The sequence below is a fragment of the Onychomys torridus genome, chromosome 6, assembly GCF_903995425.1.
Source record: "Onychomys torridus chromosome 6, mOncTor1.1, whole genome shotgun sequence".
In the NCBI taxonomy this organism is placed as follows: Eukaryota; Metazoa; Chordata; class Mammalia; order Rodentia; family Cricetidae; genus Onychomys; species Onychomys torridus.
In genome coordinates, this window is record NC_050448.1 from 36,541,286 (window position 1) to 36,561,187 (window position 19,902).

Genomic DNA, 19,902 nt, shown 5'->3' on the forward strand with positions numbered 1-19,902 from the left:
CTTGCCTACGGCAGAATCTTCCCTCACTTTCCAGTACCTCAGCTCTCCTGACATGACACTTGTCTTCAAGAAATCAGTCTAGACTTCTCGTTGGTGGCCTAACACCCCAACATAGCAGAGATAGAAACTGTCAGTTATCACAGAGCTTGAGACTAAGAAGGATTCAGGATCTCTTCTGTCATATATAGAAAGTTTTCTTGGTTAGAGTTTCTATTGCTGTGAGGAGACACCATGACCATGGGTTTGTTTGTTTGTTTGTTTGTTTGTTTGTTTTGTTTTGTTTTAGTTTTTTGAGACAGGGTTTCTCTGTGTAGTCCTGGCTGTCCTGGAACTAGCTCTGTAGACTAGGGTAGTCTCAAACTCACAGAGATCCACCTGCCTCTGCCTCCAGAGTGTTGGGATTAAAGGTGTGCAACACCATTCGGCCACACAGTAACTCTTTTTTTTAATTAAGGAATTTTTTATTAATTTTACATACCAATCACAGATCCCCCTCTCTTCCCTCCCTCCTCCTACCTCCCTAGCTTTCTCCCCCTAACCCATCCCCCATTCCCTCCTCTGAAAAGGTAAGGCCTCCCATGGGGAGTCAGCAGAGCCTGGTACATTCAGTAGAGGCCAGGTCCAAGCCCCTCCCCCCGCATCTAGGCTGAGCAATGTGTCCCACCCTAGCTAATGGGCTCCAAAAAGCCAGCTCATGCGCCAGGGATGGATTCTGATCCTACTACCATGAGGTCCCCAAGCAGATCAAGCTACACAACTGTCTTGCCTATGCAGAAGGCCTAGTCCAATCCCATGGAAGCTCTACAGCTGTTGGTCCAAAGTTCGTGAGTTCCCACTAGTTTGGCTTGGGTGTTTATGCAGGTTGCGCCACCATAATCTTGATGCCCCTTGCTCATAGAACTCCTCTTCCCTCTCTTCGACTGGACTCCTGGAGCCTGGCCTGCTGCTTGGCTGTGGATCTCTGCATCTGCTCCTATCAGTTACTGGATGAACTGACTGCTCTTATGATGACCGTTAGGGTATTCACTGCTCTGATTACCAGGGTAGGCCAGCTCAGGCACCCTCTCCACTATTGCTAATAGTCTAAGCTGGGGTCATCTTTGTGGAATCCTGGGAACTTCCCTAATGCCAAGTTTCTCCCTATCCCCATGATGTCTCCTTCTATAATGGTATTTCTTTCATTGCTTTCCCACTCCATCCTTGTTCCAGCTCAATCATCCCGTTCCCTTATGTTCTCATCCCCCATCCCCTACCCTTTATTGTCCCCCTCACCCCCAGTTTACTCATGGAGATCTCATCTATTTCCCCTTCTCAGGGGGATCCATGCATCCCTCTTAGGTCCTCTTTGTTAGCTAGCTTCTCTGGAGCTGTGGGTTGTTGTCTAGTTATCCTTTGTTTTACAACTAGTACATACCATGTTTGTCTTTCTGAGTCTGGGTTACCTCATTCAGGATGATACTTTCTAATTCCATCCAATTGCCTGCAAATTTCATTATATCATTGTTTTTTGCTGTTGATTAGTATTCCATTGTATATATGTACCACATTTTCTTTATCCATTCTTCGGTTGAGGGGCATCTAGATTGTTTCTAGGTTCTGGTTATTATGAATAACGATGCTATGAACATAGCTGAGCAAGTGTCCTTGCGGTATGATTGAGCATTCCTTAGATATATGCCCAAGAGTGGTATCATTGGATCTTGAGGTAGAATGATTACCAATTTTCTGAGAAACTGCACATGGCAACTCTTATAAAGGTAAACATTCATTGGGGCTGGATTACATTTTCAGAGGTTTAGTTCATTATCATTATGGTGGCATGCAGGTGGTGCTGGAGAAGGAGCTAAGAATTCTACATCTTGATCTGCAGGCAACAGAAGTGAATGCCACTTAAAGGCCTAGCTTGAACAACTGAAACCCCAAAGCATGCCCCCACAGTGACATACTTCCTTAAACACGGCCATTCCTACTCCAACAAGGTCACACCTACTCCAACAAGGCCACACCTATTCCAACAAGGTCACATCTCCTTGTAGTGCCACTCCCTGTGGACCAAGCATTCAAACACTTGGGTCTACTGGAACCATTCCTATTCAAACCACCACAAAAGTCAACCCAGCAAGGGTTTAAGGAGAGCAGGGACAGACTGCTTCTTCACAGGAAATGGAATGTATGTGCATATTAAGAGGGAACTGGGGGGGACAAATTCTATTCCCTTTCTCTTTTTGGAGTGGGGAGAATTCTTTTTCCTGACACTAGAAATGCTCTCTGGAGGACAAATGGCTACATCAGTTTGAAATGTCTTCCTCTTGGCCAGGACAGTGTTGTCCCCATGGAGCTGACCTACAGATTTCATCCTCTGTGGCAGGAGTTGATTGTTCTGTACCCAGAGTTAAAACCAAGGCCTTGAACCAATCAGATCACTGTCTGCTCACATTCTTTTTCAATACTTTCTTCCCTTTGGTTTCTAATAATCATAGCTTTGAACAAATGTCGCTAGCTCAGATAATTCTTCCAACCAGAATAAGTCTCATGCTATAATGGGTCTTTGTACTCTTTCAAAGCACACCTCAGTTTGGGATTTGACATTCATGAGATTGGATGGGTTTCTAGTTTCCTGGGCAAAGTTTAAAACTCTATATAGATAGGAGTCAATTATCCTCAGCATGTGTATTACCTCAAACATACTAGATATGCCATAAAATAGTCTTTGAATGAATGGGTGGTTCTTACTCACCAGAGCAATTTAATGCTGAGAATTTTATTTTTACAATAGTGTCTAATTTTCAAGGATCTGACCTTGAAATCTTCATGTTCAAATTAAGAACAGAGAATCATTTGCCTCTATGGCTCAAGCAGTACAAAGTGATTATCTTTTAAGTATCTGTTCTTTGGCAGCAGACATGAGCTCAGCCATGTCAGGCTCTGAAGGAATGCTTCCAGGTTTCAACTCCCACGCATCATTCCTGGACACCTGCATCTCAAATTCCTTTCCAGCTGACTAATATTTGGTTTAGGTGGATATTTCAAATGCAGTATCCACTTGGCTAAAAGAAAAACACTCCCTGAATTGCCTCTACCCCATCTTGTAATAGCTTCCAAAAACCTGTTCAGCCTTACTTCTACACCCACACTCTGGAATCTTCTAAAGTCTAATGTCCTGTTTCTCAGCATATTTAAATACAGCCTGATTTAGTTTTCATGTCCCCAAATTGGAAACACAAATGAGCAATTGGATTCTGAGAAATTTTTTAAGATTTATTTTTATTTTTTATTATTCTGAATTATGTGTAGGTGGGTGTCTGCATATAAGTATGTGTTCTTGAGTGCAGGTGCCTGCAGAAGCCAGAGGCATCAAATCTCCTGGAGCTGGAGTTACAGATGGTTGTGAGCCACTTGGTGTGGATATTGGGAGCTGAACTTAGGTCCCCCAGAAAAACAGCAAGTTATCTTAACTGCTGAGCCATTTCTCCAGCCCCTCCAAGAGTCTTTTTACTAACATTTTTCTTCATGGGAAAATTGTAAAGCAAAACTAGAAACTAGTAAAAATAATAATAATAATAATAATAATAATAATATTATTATTATTATTATTATTATTATTATTATTATTCTAAATTCTGGAATGCCTACCACTTAGCTTAAGTTATCATCATCTTGTGCAAGTTATAATTTGCCTATACCCCAACCCATATCCCTTCTCACTTAAAAAATTTTCAAGAAAGTAGAATGATTTGATCTATGTAGACATCAATCTCCAAAAGCTTAGTACAGTCAACCTTTGGTATTCACATTCTGCAGTTGTGGATTCGACTAACCACAAATCAGAAGTCTATAGTGGATATGCACTGACTTTTTCCTCTCATTGTTCTCTGAGACAATATAGTATAACAGCTCTTTCTTTATTTGTCATTTATACTTTATTAGATAGCATAAATAAGTAATCTAAAGGTGATTTAAAGTCTAGAGAAGAATGTGTGTAGGTTACAGGAAAACTGCATCATTTTAGAGGGAGGAATTGAGCATTTGTGGATTTTTATATCCTCTGCAAGATCCTGGAAGCAAGCCCTCGCAGATACTGAGGAAGACAGTGAAACAGCACATCTATGTCATGTCACATCTTCACTTCAGGCACTCTCAGTTGCCACTGCGTTTAAATGTCCTAAGAGATGGCAACAGAATAAAGTTAGTCTTCTCTACTCCTGGCCTCTGACACACCCTACAGTAACATTCACTTGTTTAAGACACATGCATGTTGCCAGGGGTCCCAGAACTGGGGAGGCAGAGGCAGGTGGATCTCTGAGTTCAAGGCCAGCCTGGTCTACAAAGTAAGTTCCAGGACAGCCAGAGCTACACAGAGAAACCCTGTCAAAAACAAAAACAAACAAACAAAAACATGTTTCTTATGACACCTTTTATTATCCGGTGCAAAGTGACACCAAGACATGACTGGCTTTGCTATTAGCAAACAAAGACCTCCTGAAATGTCTTTCACAGTGTGTTGTTTGGGAGAATATATGTTATGGGGAATCAGATGTTCATGAGAGTTTGTCAGAAAGTACCTGCTATGCAGTTTGAGTCTTGGTGAGAAACTTGAATATCTAAGAGAGCATGACTCACTCTAGACTGAACGTTATCAAACACTTGAGGTACTTTATTACTGCATATCCCTGTAGGCGTCATCTAGGAAAAGGACGGAAAAGAAAGACTATCATTTTATTGCTGTGACAAATACCTGAGAAAAGCAGTTGAAGGAAGACAGGATTTAATCTGGCTCACATATCCGGGGGATGCAGTCCATCATGTCCAGGACAGCACAGCAGCAGGCACTGGAGACAGTTGCTCCCATTGCCTCCATAACCTGAAAGCGGAGAGTAATGCCGGCCAGCACCCAGCTCACTTCCTTCATTTCCCTCAGTTTAGGACCCAAGCCCACAGACCGGTACTGCTCAAACTGATGGGAGTCTTCCCATCTCGCTTAACCTAATCTACACATGGCAATTCTAACTAAACTCTATCAAGTTAACAACTTAGGTCAACCATTATAACCCCACCTTTTGTCTACTTGACACCAAGCACAGAACTTTTCAGCCATAACCTCCCAACCCCTACCTCCATAGGCCATCATAATCAGTCTGCTTCTCTATTGCTGTGATGTAACACAATGGCCAATAGAAACTTGGGGGGAAGCTTATTTCATCTTACAGTTGTAGTTCACCATTAAGGAAGTCAGGTCAGGTACTCAGGGCAGAAACCTGGAGGTAAGAACTGTTGCAGAAGCCATTGAGGGGTGCTGCTTACTGGCTTGTTCCCCATAGCTTGCTCAGTTTACTTTCTTATGTAACCTGGGGCTACATGTCTAGGGATGGTATTGGCCACAGTGGGCTGGACCCTACCACATCAAACATCAATCAAGAAAATGCTCCCATGTGCTTTCCTACAGGCTAATATGATGGAGACATTTTCTCAATTGAGGTTTCCTCTTCTCAGATGACCTTACCTTAGATCAAGTTGACAAAAAAAAAAAAAAAAACATAACCAACACACCATCTCATAATGCAAAATACACTCTGAAGAACTTCAAAAGTCTCCACACTCTTTAAGAAGCCCCTGTGTTATTGTCCAAAGTTCAAGTCTCATCTGAGACTCAAGACAACCTCTGCTGTGAGCTCATATTAAATCAAAAGCAAGTCACACAGTAATGTGCAATGACATAGATTAAATATTCCCATCCGAAGAGAGACAAATGGGAAGATATCAAAGAATTATTTGATCAAAGCAAGATAGAAAGCTACCAGGACAGCCACTACACCCTGTGGCTCCATGTCTGGCATCTGGAGATCCTTGCGGGATCATCTGGGCTTCATGGGGTTTGAGAAGCTTCAGCCCTTCAGTTCTGCTACCTACAGCATATGTCATTTCTGTCTTGGGCCAGCTATACTCCATACCTGTACCTTTCTTTGATGGACTCTCCATAGTCCGGGCATTTAAAATATCCATTGCAACTTAAGCTTTACCTCCATGCAAATCAGCTTAGGACATTTTTGCAGGAGTTCTGACCCTGCCACAAACTTCCTGGCCTCAATAGCTCTCTGGAACTGTGGTGTAAGACCCTATCAAACCCTCAACCCCGCATCGTTCATACCAGTACCATATGGATGACACTGACAAGTTCTACTGCCACCTCAGGGTGGCATTTCGCCCAGTTGGACTACAGTCACAGCAGCCTTTGTGTTCTGGCCCAGGGTAAACACTTCGCTGTGAGGTTGCTTTCCACAATCAGAGAATCCCTTCACCAGCATTCTCCGTCTTTTCCAGTGAATTTACATTTTCACAGGTTGGAGCCTTTGTGGGGCCGAATCTTACCCCCAGATCACCTCTCCCATTTTCACAGTGCAGCACACTGAGGTTTCTCTTTGACAACACTAATCTGTTTAACAATCATATATGCTCTGTCATGTGCATTCCCTTTGTCTGGAACTTAAAACTTGCTTGCACACCTTTCCATGACAAACTTTACACATTTCTCATCTTTCTAATCTACTTATTAATTTCTAGAGATGAATACCAAATCGGACCTGAATATCAGGGCTACTTTTCTTTCTCCCTGAGTGAATGCCACCTTCAGAATGAATGCCACCTTCACTATTCGTTCTATTTGACTTTTTGGCTTATTTTCTGTTTTTTTGTTTGTTTGTTTGTTTTTTGGTTTTTGTTTGTTTTGGTTTTTTGTCAGTATTTACTAGCATGTGTGTTTGACTGTGTTATTTTCAAGTACTTATAAGTTTCCTTAAATCTTTTCCTGAAGAAGAAAATTGGATTTATATTTGAATTAATGAAAAGGATAAATATTTGAAAAGGTAAAGAACTAGCCCTTTGTTGTCAAACACTCCCCAAACAAGTTCATTTTGGTAGTCATCCAACATTTTATTTGTGTTAAGCCATAACCAGGTCTACATTTCAATCAACATTCAGTTCATATGGATATCTATATCAACTCTCACACTGGAATTTTTCAGTTTAAAAAAAAATGCATCCATACACACACACACACACACACACACACACACACACACACACACACACACACGCTCGCACACAGAAACATTATCAAGCTCAAATATTCTTCTCCAATATTTTCCAATTTCTTTTATTTAAAAAAAATGAGATACCAATTGTAACTGATTTCATGGCTTCCTAATGGATACTAATTAACCTGTAGCCATCAAAACTAAACTGGCACTAGGGAGCTAGTTGGCACAAAACAAATTTTTATGGCTGCTTGATTGAATTGATATAGACGCTGCAGTTGTATTATTAAAACCAAAGTAGGTATTTTGTACGTATAATTTAAAAATATTTTTGTCTAAAATGATGGCAATCATATCTAGTGCCACAAAAAGCAGTAAGCTGTGTGTAGAGGAAAGTAGTATTCATTGGCTGCCCTGCTCCTGAGATGGTTGCCTTGGGTTCTTGTCTTGTTCCATACCAGGGCTTTCATAGCTGTTTTAACTGCACCACCACACAGAACAATTAATCCTAGTGCTTGCCAAGAGCTGTCCCTCTTCCATCTCCTCTCCAAGAAATAACTAAGGACAGGTGATTTGGAGAGACACACCTTAAACTTAGGCCTTGCCTTACTGACTTCTCATCCTGCCCTCACCACATCAATATAGTTTTTCCATTTGTAATGAAAGGAGAGGACCCAGATTTGCCCAGATGAACCTAAATGAGATTCTTCACATACTTTTTAAATCACTATCAAAAAGGAGACTTTATCTTGGTTTTGAACATCAAGCTCTAGTGAGGCAAAGAGTCTTTACTCTAGAACAACTAGAGACCACAAAATAACAGAATAGCAGGACCAAGCTGAGCCATTAGGATGGATGAATATTCTGTATTAAGTTGAAATTTAGAATACATTAAAAATGACATTAAAGCCTCAAGAACATAGGCTTTCAGTAGAGTTACTTCCAGATAATTAGATGAACAGCAAATCTATAGAGAGTTCAAAACTGAGGGTTCCAGAAGTAGATAAATGGCTGTATCTTGTGCTCTCCACAGCTTAGTTTTATACTCATGTGTGAATAGCAGTTGTTATCACTGTCATTGCTATTATCAGTTAATATTTTATGATGTCTTCATTAAGTAAAGGTATTGTACTAGGCTCCATCAAGGACTTTACCTTTCCAGAAGACGTCATAGAATTTAATGAGTGTCTCATTTTTATCATCAGGGCAGAGGTAAGATTAAAGGTTTTGACATGGTGATAAGTTTTGAAAAATAGATACAGCCCTGGAAACCCCAGAGCAAACTTCGTAGTGCTCACTTCCAAAGTCCTTCATGGAAATAAGTTGATTACAGATGCTCAGAGACAAGAGCCTGAGAAACACTGCACTGTTGCAGAGAGGTCCAAGAAGAAGAAGGTCTGAGAAACGGCCACTGGAGTCAGCACACAACAGTGCGGATGAGCTTCGTGTAGTGAGGGCAGATAAGAATCAGAGTGAGCCAGGAAACGGAGAGGGCTTGACCACTACATGAGACCAAAACGGGAGGTAACAGTTGAGGGGAAGAAAACAAAATCAAAAGATGTCCCCAAGAAAGTAGGAATTCAAAAATGATGCATTTTGGTAACTGCTGAAGTTGACTGGTGTGTAAGTGGTAATTCATTATATAGCTTTTTCTATTCGACAGATACATTTTAATTCCCTTCATAATTGATTAGGAAAATAAAACTGAGCATATGAGAAGAAAGTAAGGAAATGAATTACAAGAGAATATTAGGTGTATAAGAGAGAATAACAGCAGTTGCTGACATTGTCTCAGGTGTGCAACACTGAGGACAAGAGAATTAGCAAGAATAAAATGCATATTAAAGAGGAAGGTGAGAAAATAAAAATCTATCAAATGAAAAGGAAGGTAGAAGAGATAGTCCAGGCTTCCACTTCAACAAAGGGGGGGAAACTACAGCTCACGGAGGAGTCTGAGGAATGTGAGAAAGGCTAGCTAGAAAGGCAGTGACGAACACAAACCTGCTGCGACGTCAGGGTCTGTACAGCGGAAGTCAGCATGAAAGTCTAAAGGGCTCACACCGTAAGAGCCACCCTCAAAAGAATGCAGCAAGCAGAGAGGCACGGGTGTCGGGTCTCTTCCAACACGAGAGCCAGATTCTGAGGTCAGCCAGTTAGAAGTGGCTGCCCGAGAACAGAAGTGTGCAGAAGTGGGCTAGAGCAAGCAGTGGCTTTCTGAAGTGTCTACAGAGAGTGAGGTGGGAACTCAGAGTGTGGGGGGGACACTTGAGACGCCTACAGAGAACAAAATGGGAACTCAAATGAGGGTGGGTAGATACCTAAGATGCTCACAAAGAGCAAAGTGAGAATTTGGGCGGGGGGGGGGGGGAACATCCCAAATAAATATGACAATAAACATGTAGAACATCACCCTGTGATCCAAGGACTGCCTTTATGGAGCTTGTTAGAAATGTATTCTCAGGACTCACCTTAGGCCTTCTAAGTCCAAGTCTGAATTTTAAATAATTCATTTAAAATGATTCATTACATGATTCATTTCTTAGTCAGTGTTCTGTCACTATAACAAATACCTATAATAATTAACTTAATAAAAGAATGGGTTTATTTTTGATGTATAGTTTGGAGATTTTAGCCACCATCAGTTGGTCTTGTTGCTTTGAGGTCTGTGGCAAGATGGTAGGGATTTATGGCTGGTACAACACAAAAGAGAGGATAGTGCAGAGGCTCAACAATCTCTTCAAGAACATGACCCCTAGTGATGTGAAACCTCCCACTAATTCCCACATTATAAAATGGTCACCCCTCCCTTCCCAATGGCACCATGCTAGAGGCCACACCTTTGATTCATGGGTTTTTCAAGACCATATAAGATCCAGACTATGGTGACTCAAACACATGTTTCAATTGAGAAGTCCTTATTAATAACTTTGTCAGACATATTTATGGAACTTCAGGAAGTCCCAGAATTATTCATCTCCATCTTAGTAGGGTATTTATTGCTGTGAAGGGACAATAGAACAAGAGAATCGCCGTGACCTCAACAACTCTTATAAAGGAAAACATTTAATTGGGGCTGGCTTACAGGTTCAGGTGTTTAATGTCATCATGGTGAAAGCATGGTAGCACACATAGTCAGACATAGTGCTGGAGAAGGAGCCAAGAGTTCTACATCCAGATCAGCAGGTATCAGAGAGAGTGAGCCACTGAGCTTAGCTTGAGCTTCCAGAACATCAAAACCCACCCCCAGTGACATACTTCCTCCAACAAGGCCACACCCACTCCAACAAGGCCACATGTCCTAATCCTTTCAAATAATGATACTCTCTATGAGCCTACGGGATCCATTTTCATTCAAACTGCCACAGTTTCAACCACAAACTATTAGAAATAGATGCTCTGTATGGTTACTAAGTACCCAGACCTAATAAGAGACACAATTCCCATCCTGGACCCTATCCACTTTTGCCTCTGGACTCATTCACCAGAGCCACTTCATTAAGTTGCTGCGGATCCAATAAGAGATGCAGCCTCAGCCCCAGTTCACTCAGCTCAGTGCCCTAAGGACTTCCCCAAACTGCCCTATCTACTGCACCACACTAAGATCAGGCCAGTGGATTACCAACTAATATCAAAAGACAATCAGCATTCTAAATGCAGGTGCCAGGTCTCATCACAAACAATATGATAAACCATGACAACACCCTTCCCTCAAGCCACCAATTCCTGAGTAATGTTGCCCAAGAACAACTTAGACAAAATTCAATACATAGAATTCAAAAGAACAATTATAAACACACTCAATGAATTCAAAGCAATCAAAGAGGCCACAAAAATACACCTGGATGAACTTAAAAAGGACAGGAATACAATGATTAAAGTTCAAGAAAATACAAATAGCTGAATGAAAAAAAAATGACAATTCAGAATGTAAAAATTGGGTTCAATAAAGAGAGAAACAGTTGTCAGGTGTGGTGGTGCACAACTTTAACCCCAGCATTCAGGAGGCAGAGGTAGGCTTATCTCTGCTAGTTCAAGGACAGCCTGGTCTATATAATGAGTTCCAGGCTAAACTTAGCTATGTGATAAGACCATGTCAGAGAGACACAGAGACAGAGACAGAGAGAATAGAATATAAGGGCTTAAAGTAGTGGAAACATGTGAACTGTGAACCAATAGCTGAGGAGCCTACATAGAACTAGACCAGGCCCTCTGGATAAGTAAGACACTTGATGAGCTTGAACTGTTTAGAAGGCCCCCAGGTAGTAGAACCTGGACCTGTCCTTAATGCATGAGCTGGCTTTTTGAAACCTAGGGTGTATGCTGAGACACTTTGTTCAGCCTTGTTGGTGCAGGGAGGAGGGGACTGGACCTGCCTCTACTGAATCTACCAGGCTAAGCTGACTCCCCAGGGGAGGCCTTGCCTTGGAGGAGGTGGGAATGGGGGGTGGACTGGGCAGAAGGCAGGGGAGTCCGTGGCTGATATGTAAAAATAAAATAATTATAAAAAATAAATATTTATTTTTAAGAAAAGAGTATTAGGGCTTCAAAACAAAGTAGAGGCACTGGATCACTCAATCAAAGAGAAGCATACATTTTAAAAAATTCACAAATAGAATATGCAGGAAGTTTGGGACGTCATGAAAAGATCCAATCTATGAATTGCTGGCATAGAAGAAAAAAGGCAACTATCCTCTGATTAGATCTGGGGCCTACTCCACAGGAAAGAAACAGTTAACATCCTATGCTTAGGGGGATAATGGGCCCAACTCACTACTATTGTCAAATGAAGAAGTCAACACAGCATCGAAATGCCTGCTAAACAATCTATGTTTATGCCCCTATACAAAAGCTATTCTCAGCCTTAATCAGGGAAGTTTCTCCTCGAAGTAAATAGCAATTACTGCAGACTTGGGGTGCAAAGATGCCAGAACAATGATATGACGAGTGCTCACCCCTAAACAAGGCTCAAGGGACATTTTGGAATAAGGGTGAAGAAATTATGTAAGATCCAGAAGATAAAATAAAGCGCTGCAAAGTGTCATCTTCTAGACTTGACAGCCATCACAATTGCAAACTCACAATTATGGTTATTTACATTGGACCTGCACAAGGGGAGGGGCTCATGGGACTCTAGCTCCAAATGCTGAAATGTTGGCTAGCAATAGATTCTGAAAGACGGAATCACTGTCTTCAGTTGTATGCCTACTTCTGAGTCCACCAGGCTCCACAGACATCTCCAAAATCTTGGTCACACAGATGGCCCTTGTCAAGCTCAAAGGATCAAAAAAAAAAAAAAAAATGTCATTGATGTGAGAAAGAGAATATAAAGGGGATAATAAGAGGTAGTAGCAAGATGAGAGAGGGCGAGTCATGAGAGTGGCCAGTATGAATCATGTACAATGTGAAATCGCCAAAGAAAAAATCAAGGAGGAAACTAAGCAGGGTGTGGTGGCATATGCCTTTAATCTCAGCACTAGCCTGATCTATCAAGTTCAAGGATAGACATACAAAATGAGGCCTGTCTCAAAAAAAAAAAATTATTGGGCATCTACAGTCTGCCATGTGCTGTACTGAATACTTCTAACAACCACCCAAGTGTATTCCCTACTCTCTAGCTTTAATCACGATAATTCTTACCGGAAAAAGATGTTTGTGATTGTAGATCAGTCCTAAGAGCCTATGAAGTTCATCTGAACTTCAGGTCTCTGTGAATAAGAACAGATCTGAAATTAGTGATGTTTGCCACTCAGCCTTGACTGTTAAATTCTACTGTTAGTGGAAAGGGCGTGATTCTGCCAGAAAGTAGGCATGTGTTATACCTGATTACTACACCAACTCACTTCCTTTTGAAATTTGGTTTATCATTCCCCCACATCAGCATTTGCTCTTGATCAGTCATTTTAACTCTTTGCTTAGCTATCTTGCAGCTGAGGAGCAGCCCATAAAGGGAGTATATGTAGCCAGAGTTTCCTTTGACTGAAGGAGTATAACAAAGACAACAAATCCCTGAAGAAAATAACTCAAGAGAGAAAAGATTCATTTTGACCCAAATTCAGGGTTTGATGCATGGTTGGTTGGTCATCTGCTTTTAGGCTGTGGCTAAGCAGAAACATCATGGAGAAAGAGTATGGCAAAGGAAAAATTGTTCACATGGACAGATCTCCCTAGTTCAGATACCTGTTCCGGTTTTTGAAAGTCAGTACTGTGACTAGGGGGAGCTCACTTTCATGAGCCCAGCTAAGCCTACTTATCACCAAGTGTTCTACCTCTAAATACTATTGGCATGCCAGCTTGAGAATTGAGTTTCCAAGACATTACCCAACTTAAGTAGCATCAATAAGTATGAGATACATTTTCTGTTGTGTGCATCCTTAGTGTTTATCTTCCTTTCTTATAAGCACCATCTATTTTTAGATGTCTGTACTGCATAGCATATGAATTCTCAACAAACACTCTGAGAAGTATAGAGGTGTGAGAGCTAAAACCGGCACCTGTAGAGGTTGACTGGCACACTTTAAACCAGCGACTTGTGATGTAATTTTTAAAGTATTTCTTATGCTCTTTTTTATTTTGTTGTTGTTTTTAAATATGTGTGTGAATTGCTTAGTGCTGGGGAAAATAAACTTTTCTTTTGAATTGGGAAAAGTTGTGCATAGTGGTGAATACTCTATAGTTCAGCACTCAGTGAGTTGAGGCAGATGCAGTACAAATGTGAGACCTGCTAGGATTGCTTAGTAAGACTCTGTCTCAAAAAAATATATTAATGACCAGATTCCTGTACAAAAGCACAGACCGAAAGAGTGTAGGAGCATTTAGTCAGATTTATGGGCTAAGAGAAATAAACGTGGTGTTAGAGGTTTTCTGCATTGGGTTGGGAGGAACAGTCAGTGTACCTGTGTAGGAGTGAAATTTTTTTTTCACTTTAAACTCTCTTTTTTTCCCTTTGGTTTTTCGAGACAGGGTTTCTCTGTAGCTTTGGATCCTGTCTTGGAACTCACTTTGTAGCCCAGGCTGGCCTCGAACTCACAGAGATCCACCTGCCTCTGCCTCCTGAGTGCTGGGATTACAGGCGTGCGCCACCACCGCCTGGCTTCACTTTAAACTCTTAATGTGAATTTTTAAGCTTCGTTTCCTTTCAAATTCTCGTGTGTATTTAGTTTTGAAGAGAGCTGAGGTCCTTCAGTTGCTGCTACTTGACTTCACAGAGAGTAGAAGATGAGTTCCTGGTGAGAGTAACGGGCACCTGTAACCATGGCAACATGGGAGCATGCTATAACAAATCAATATCCAAGCAGGTTGCTCAGGACAGACTGATCAGCCAATGCTCACACCTCTCTGAGAGGTCACAACTATGCCCTTTTGTACTGGGATCACTGTTAGAGAAGGCCACACAATACCCCTTTGAGTCACGAGGCAGGATTAACTTTGCTGATTTGGGGTATATACAGCATCTACTAGAATTTAAGTATGAATCCTGGCACATGCCATAGCATAGTATCCGCCTTCTAGAACTGCTCTGAAAGAATGAGTGAATAACATGGAGCTGTGAGGCTTGTGTCTGATGTGCAGGAAGTTCCATGGGTCCTTTGGTGGTCTGAATAAGAATGGCCCTCCAAGGCTCATATATGTGAATGCTTAGTCACTAGGGCGTGGACCTCTTTGATAGGATTAGAAGGATAGGAGGTGTGGTTTTATTGGAGGAAGTATGTCACTGGGGGTGGGCTTTGAGGTTTCAAAAGCCCATGCCAGGCCCAGCCACTCTCTGCTTGCAGATTGGGGTGTAGCTCTCTGCTACTGCTCCAGTGCCATGCTCGCCACACCATGCTCCTTGCCATGATAACGATGGACTCACCCTCTGAAACTATAAGGAAGCTCCCTATTAAGAGTTGCCTCGGTTGGGATTAGGGATTTAGCTCAGTGGTAGAGCACTTGCCTAGCAATCGCAAGGCCTTGGGTTTGGTCCTCAGCTCTGGAAAAAAAAAAAAAAAAATCCAGCAGTGGTGGGACACGCCCATAATCCCAGCACTCGGGAGGCAGAGGCAGGTGGATCTTTGTGAGTTCGAGGCCAGCCTGGTCTACAGAGCGAGATCCAGAAAAGGCGCAAAAGCTACACAGAGAAACCCTGTCTCGAAAAACCAAAAAAAAAAAAAAAAAAAAAAAAAAAAAGAGTCGCCTTGGTCATGATTTCTCTTCACAGCAATAGAACAATAACTAAGACAAATCCTGTGATGCCTGCAGTGACTCTGGATTCTGAGACAGAAAAGGCTAGAGGCCAGACTCTGTCCTCCAGTTCGCCATACCAGTTTGTCCCTTTGTAGTCCAGTCTATCCCGGGCTGGGGTCTATTGTTGTAATTCACATATTTAAATGACCTGGGCAAAGGCTAGCCATGCCAGACAGAGTCCATTGTTCCACTTGAAGAATAGCTGGTTTATTATTCTTCTGGTCAGAGGAAGCAAGACAGTTCCCACCCCTGCTCCTGGTTCCCACCCTACTTGTGCATCCAGCTCCTCACACTCGACAAATCATACTCCACCCATCTCAACCTTTATCGTGTTCAATTTCCTTCTCTCTGCCAGCACAGACTATAACATGAGCCTTTGGGAAATAAGCAAGCTCCAAGTTTTCTAAATAGTGTGCTGAGAAATTCTGATCAGGAGAGCTAGGCTGTAGCAGAAGGGTTCAATGGGCATTAAAGTCTGGATGGCACTGGATATTAAATTTCCAAACCAAGCTAAAACTCTAAACTATTCTACCATTCAGAGCTCTGGCTTTGTTTTATTGAGTTCCCCCAACCAATCAACTATGGAAAGACTTTCTTTTTATTGTTTAAGAATGCCATACATGCATATATGTTTTGATCAAATCTACCTCTCATTTTCCCCTCTCCAATCCCTCTCCTAATCCTACCCTACCTTCCACACCCAGCTACTTTTCCTTCCCAATTTTATGTGCTCTTTAGAAAAACAAAACACATAGTCAGGCCAGGCATGGTGGTGCACACTATTAATCCCATTGCTCAGGAGGCAAAGGCAAGTGGATCTCTGTGAGCCGGAGGCCAGCCTGGTCTACAGAGAGCAATTCCAGGGCAGCCAGGGCTACATAGAAAGACCCTGTCTCAAAAGAATTCAAACAAACAAATGAACAGTGTCAACTTAGTAGTCCCTGTATGTGCATTGGGGTAGGACTATACACTGAAGCATGGATAGCCTCTCAGAGGCCCAATCCCAGAAGAAAACACTTCTCCCTCCCCCTGCAGCCATCACTTGCCAATAGCTCCTCAGCTAGCTGCGGGGCTTTGTGAGCCCCATTCCATCTGTGCTGGAAGTTTGTGTGACCTCATTGTGTGCACGTGTGAGTTCATGTGTGCAATAACACTGTCATGCCCAGCAAATACTGTTTCACTGCACACATGGTTCCCTCTTGCCTTTATGGTCTTTCTTCTCACTTCTTCTCCCATCATCTCTGAACATTGCACAGAATTCCCACTCAGAGCAGAGCACTTCACAGTCTCCTATTCTCTGCATGTTGACTAGTTGTTTGTCTCTTTATTAATTGTCATCTACTGCAAAGGAAGCTTCTCTGATTCGAGCTAAATGATGCACTTGTCTATGGTATAAAGATAAGAACTTGGGCAGTTTATTACTACATCTACTATTTAGCATAATAACAATATTAGGTTATCCCCTAGTGTTTATGATATCCAGCCTAGTTAAGGGGACTAGTTAAGAATACCAACCATGTATTCTTATGGAATAAGGTGTCTTGAAAGCAGTGATGGCTGATAAGAGTCCTGGAGAGATATCAGATAGAAGAGGTGAACAGAAGGACCTTACAGGGCAGTGGTGGCACACACCTTTAGTCCCAGCACTCGGGAGGCAGAGCCAGGTGGATCTCTATGAGTTCGAGGCCAGCCTGGTGTACAGAGCGAGATCCAGGACAGGCACCAAAACTACACAGAGAAACCCTGTCTCAAAAACAAACAAAACAAACAAACAAAAAAAACCCAACAGGACCAAGAAAGAGCTCTCCAGAGTCGGTGTTCTGTGTCAAGGACCAGAAGAGGTGAATAGAGCAGAAAAGGAAGAAGAAGGGAAGATTGTCCCCACAGGATGTTGAGTGGGTTTAGATCTTATCTTGGATATGGTCCGTATACCAGCCTCCTAGTTCTTCAGCATAGACTAGACCCCAGATGCTCCTCCATCTCCCTCTGGCAGCTGAACCACGCTAACACCTGCCAGCCCCTTAGCAAAGCTGGAACATCTGCCTACCCCAGCTTCTCAGCCCCTCACTGATATTTTCTATCACTTTTCTGGAATCTTCATGGGACCTTGAGAAATCAGTTTTATTGGAAGCAGCTTCTTCCAAGGTGAGCAAAGTTGCTGACCTGAAATATATAAAATGTGCAAAACCTGAATGCAAATGTATGGAATCCCTCCTCATCTTTTCCCCATATGCTTGGTGAATTCCAGCAAGCCAAAGATATGGCTTGTTTTGCTGCTAATGGTCAATTTATTGTGTACAAGGCAGAAAGCAAGTCTTAGTTTGCAAGGGCAGGCTACTATGTAGGCACATAGATGGATATATCCTGGGACATCATACATATTGATTGACTTCCGTCCATTGAACTGAATGGGCTGTTCTCTGTGTGTTGTGTGGTGAGGTTTAAAGCAAGTTAAGCAGTTTCACCTTGCACACCTCCTTCAGTACTAGAGACCAGAGAACCCCCTGTTCTGTTTGCTTGGGACTCAGTCTAGTGGAAGGAAACCCTTGGACATCATGATACAGAAGACCCTGTCATCAAAATCCCAGGCATGGGAGGCCTAGGAGAATACTGCTATTTTACCATTCGTTCCCTTTCTTCCTTCAAAAATTCCCCATCCACCATCTGCCATTCCTTCTAAATCTATCTACATCTCCTCTGATTTCTGAGTCAGGTCTTCCCAGAAAACTGGCTACAGAATAGGGCTCTGTCTTCTCAACCGTTCTTTGCTAATATCCTGCTGGGAAAAAAGAGTAAACAATAGACCTTCAAACAAGGGTCTAGCAATACTGGGGAGACAATTCAGTGGGCAGGACTGCTTGCTGCACACACATGAAGACCTAGGTTTGGATTCTCAACACCCAACTAAAATCTTGGCATGACCACTGATGGCAATAACCCCAGCACTCAGAGGTGGGGGATAGGGGAAGCACAATCAATCCATCATCCAGAGCTGGGTCTAAATGTAACTGAGACTGCTGGAGACAGATGGATCTCTGGGACTTGCTGGACATCCTACCAGAAAAACCAGAGAACTCCAGATTCCTATTCGGAGAGAGAAGCTGTGGTACAGGAATAAGACACAGAATGATAGAATATGACAGTCTGCTTCCTCCTTTGATTTCCACATGGGCGCGCGCGCACACACACACACACACACACACACACACACACACAGCACATTGGTTCATCTTTTTCCACTAGGATGACTTTAAAGAATTCCCTAAGCATGTTTGAGCTAGATGGAACATGGTAGTCAGGGTAGTAGGGAGCATTAAAAGTGTTCATCTGTACTTGAGAGTTTGCAGATCTTCAGTTAACCCTTCCTTTTATGTGTTGTTGTTGTTTTTTTAAATCTCACACTGACCCTGAGTTCTCTCAGTGTATATACAGAACAATCAAGGTACATTTCCTAGACTCTTCTGAAGGAACCTCTGTGTCTACAATCCTTCCCACAGCCAGCTCCCCTAGCCAGTGGTCCCAGAGACTTATTGTCCTGAGTTTTGACTCCTTGACTGTCAGTGAAGAGCTAGAAAGAACCCCTTTCCCTCCTGCAGTTCTTCAGCTGCTCCATCACACAGTACCAGGACAAGTCAATGTTCCATCACACAGTACCAGGACAAATCAATGATCCTTCACTCAGTACCAGGACAAGTCAATGATCCTTCACACAGTACCAGGGCAAGTCAATGCTCCATCACACAGTACCAGGGCAAGTCAACGTGTTGGGCAGGTGTTGAGAGACTACCCCCCAGCAAGACCACCACAGAGCTAATATCCCATGCAAAACACACAAGGGTTTACTGATAACAAGCAAGCCCAGGCTTGGTCCGTGTCCAACATTCCAACACAGTGAGTGGAGGACAGCCCTGAGCACTCCAAATGAGGGATTTTTAAAGGTAAAAACCACAAGCAGCGTGGCATAAGCCTTTGTGTTATATGATTGGGTGAGGGTATGTAACCTTTGAATTTACTGGTTGAGAGTTACAGTTATCATTTTTGGGCAGGTCTGGACAAGCTCCAGGCTCTGTCCTTGAGCTGCCATGGAGGCTGGCTGGCCTAGCACGTACTGACTGTGGTAGCTGACTCAGTGGCCCAGGCTCTGTCCTTGACTCATACATGTAGCTGTAAGTTGGTGAGGGGTTCCAGATAGTAAACAATTGGCTGAACCCTGAGCAGTCAGAGTATGTGCAGAAAGGCAGCTACTGCAAGGACTATGTCTTTTGTTCATGGCCCTCCCAGAAACTGCTGCTCAAGTCTCAGGAAACTGAAATTGAGGCCTGATCTGTGAGAGAAGACTGAGCAGCCTGTATGGCATCTGCTTGGCTCTTTCAAATGTTCCATCACACAGTACCAGGACAAGTCAATGCTCCATCACACAGTACCAGGACAAGTCAATGCTCCATCACATAGTACCAGGACAAGTCAATGCTCCATCATACAGTACCAAAGCAAGTCAATGCTCCATCACTCAGTATCAGAGCAAGTCAATGCTGCATCACACAGTACCAGGACAAGTCAATGCTCCATCACACAGTTCCAGGACAAGTCAATACTCCATTACACAGTACCAGTACCAGGGCAAGTCAATGCACTGTGTGGAGCTGGT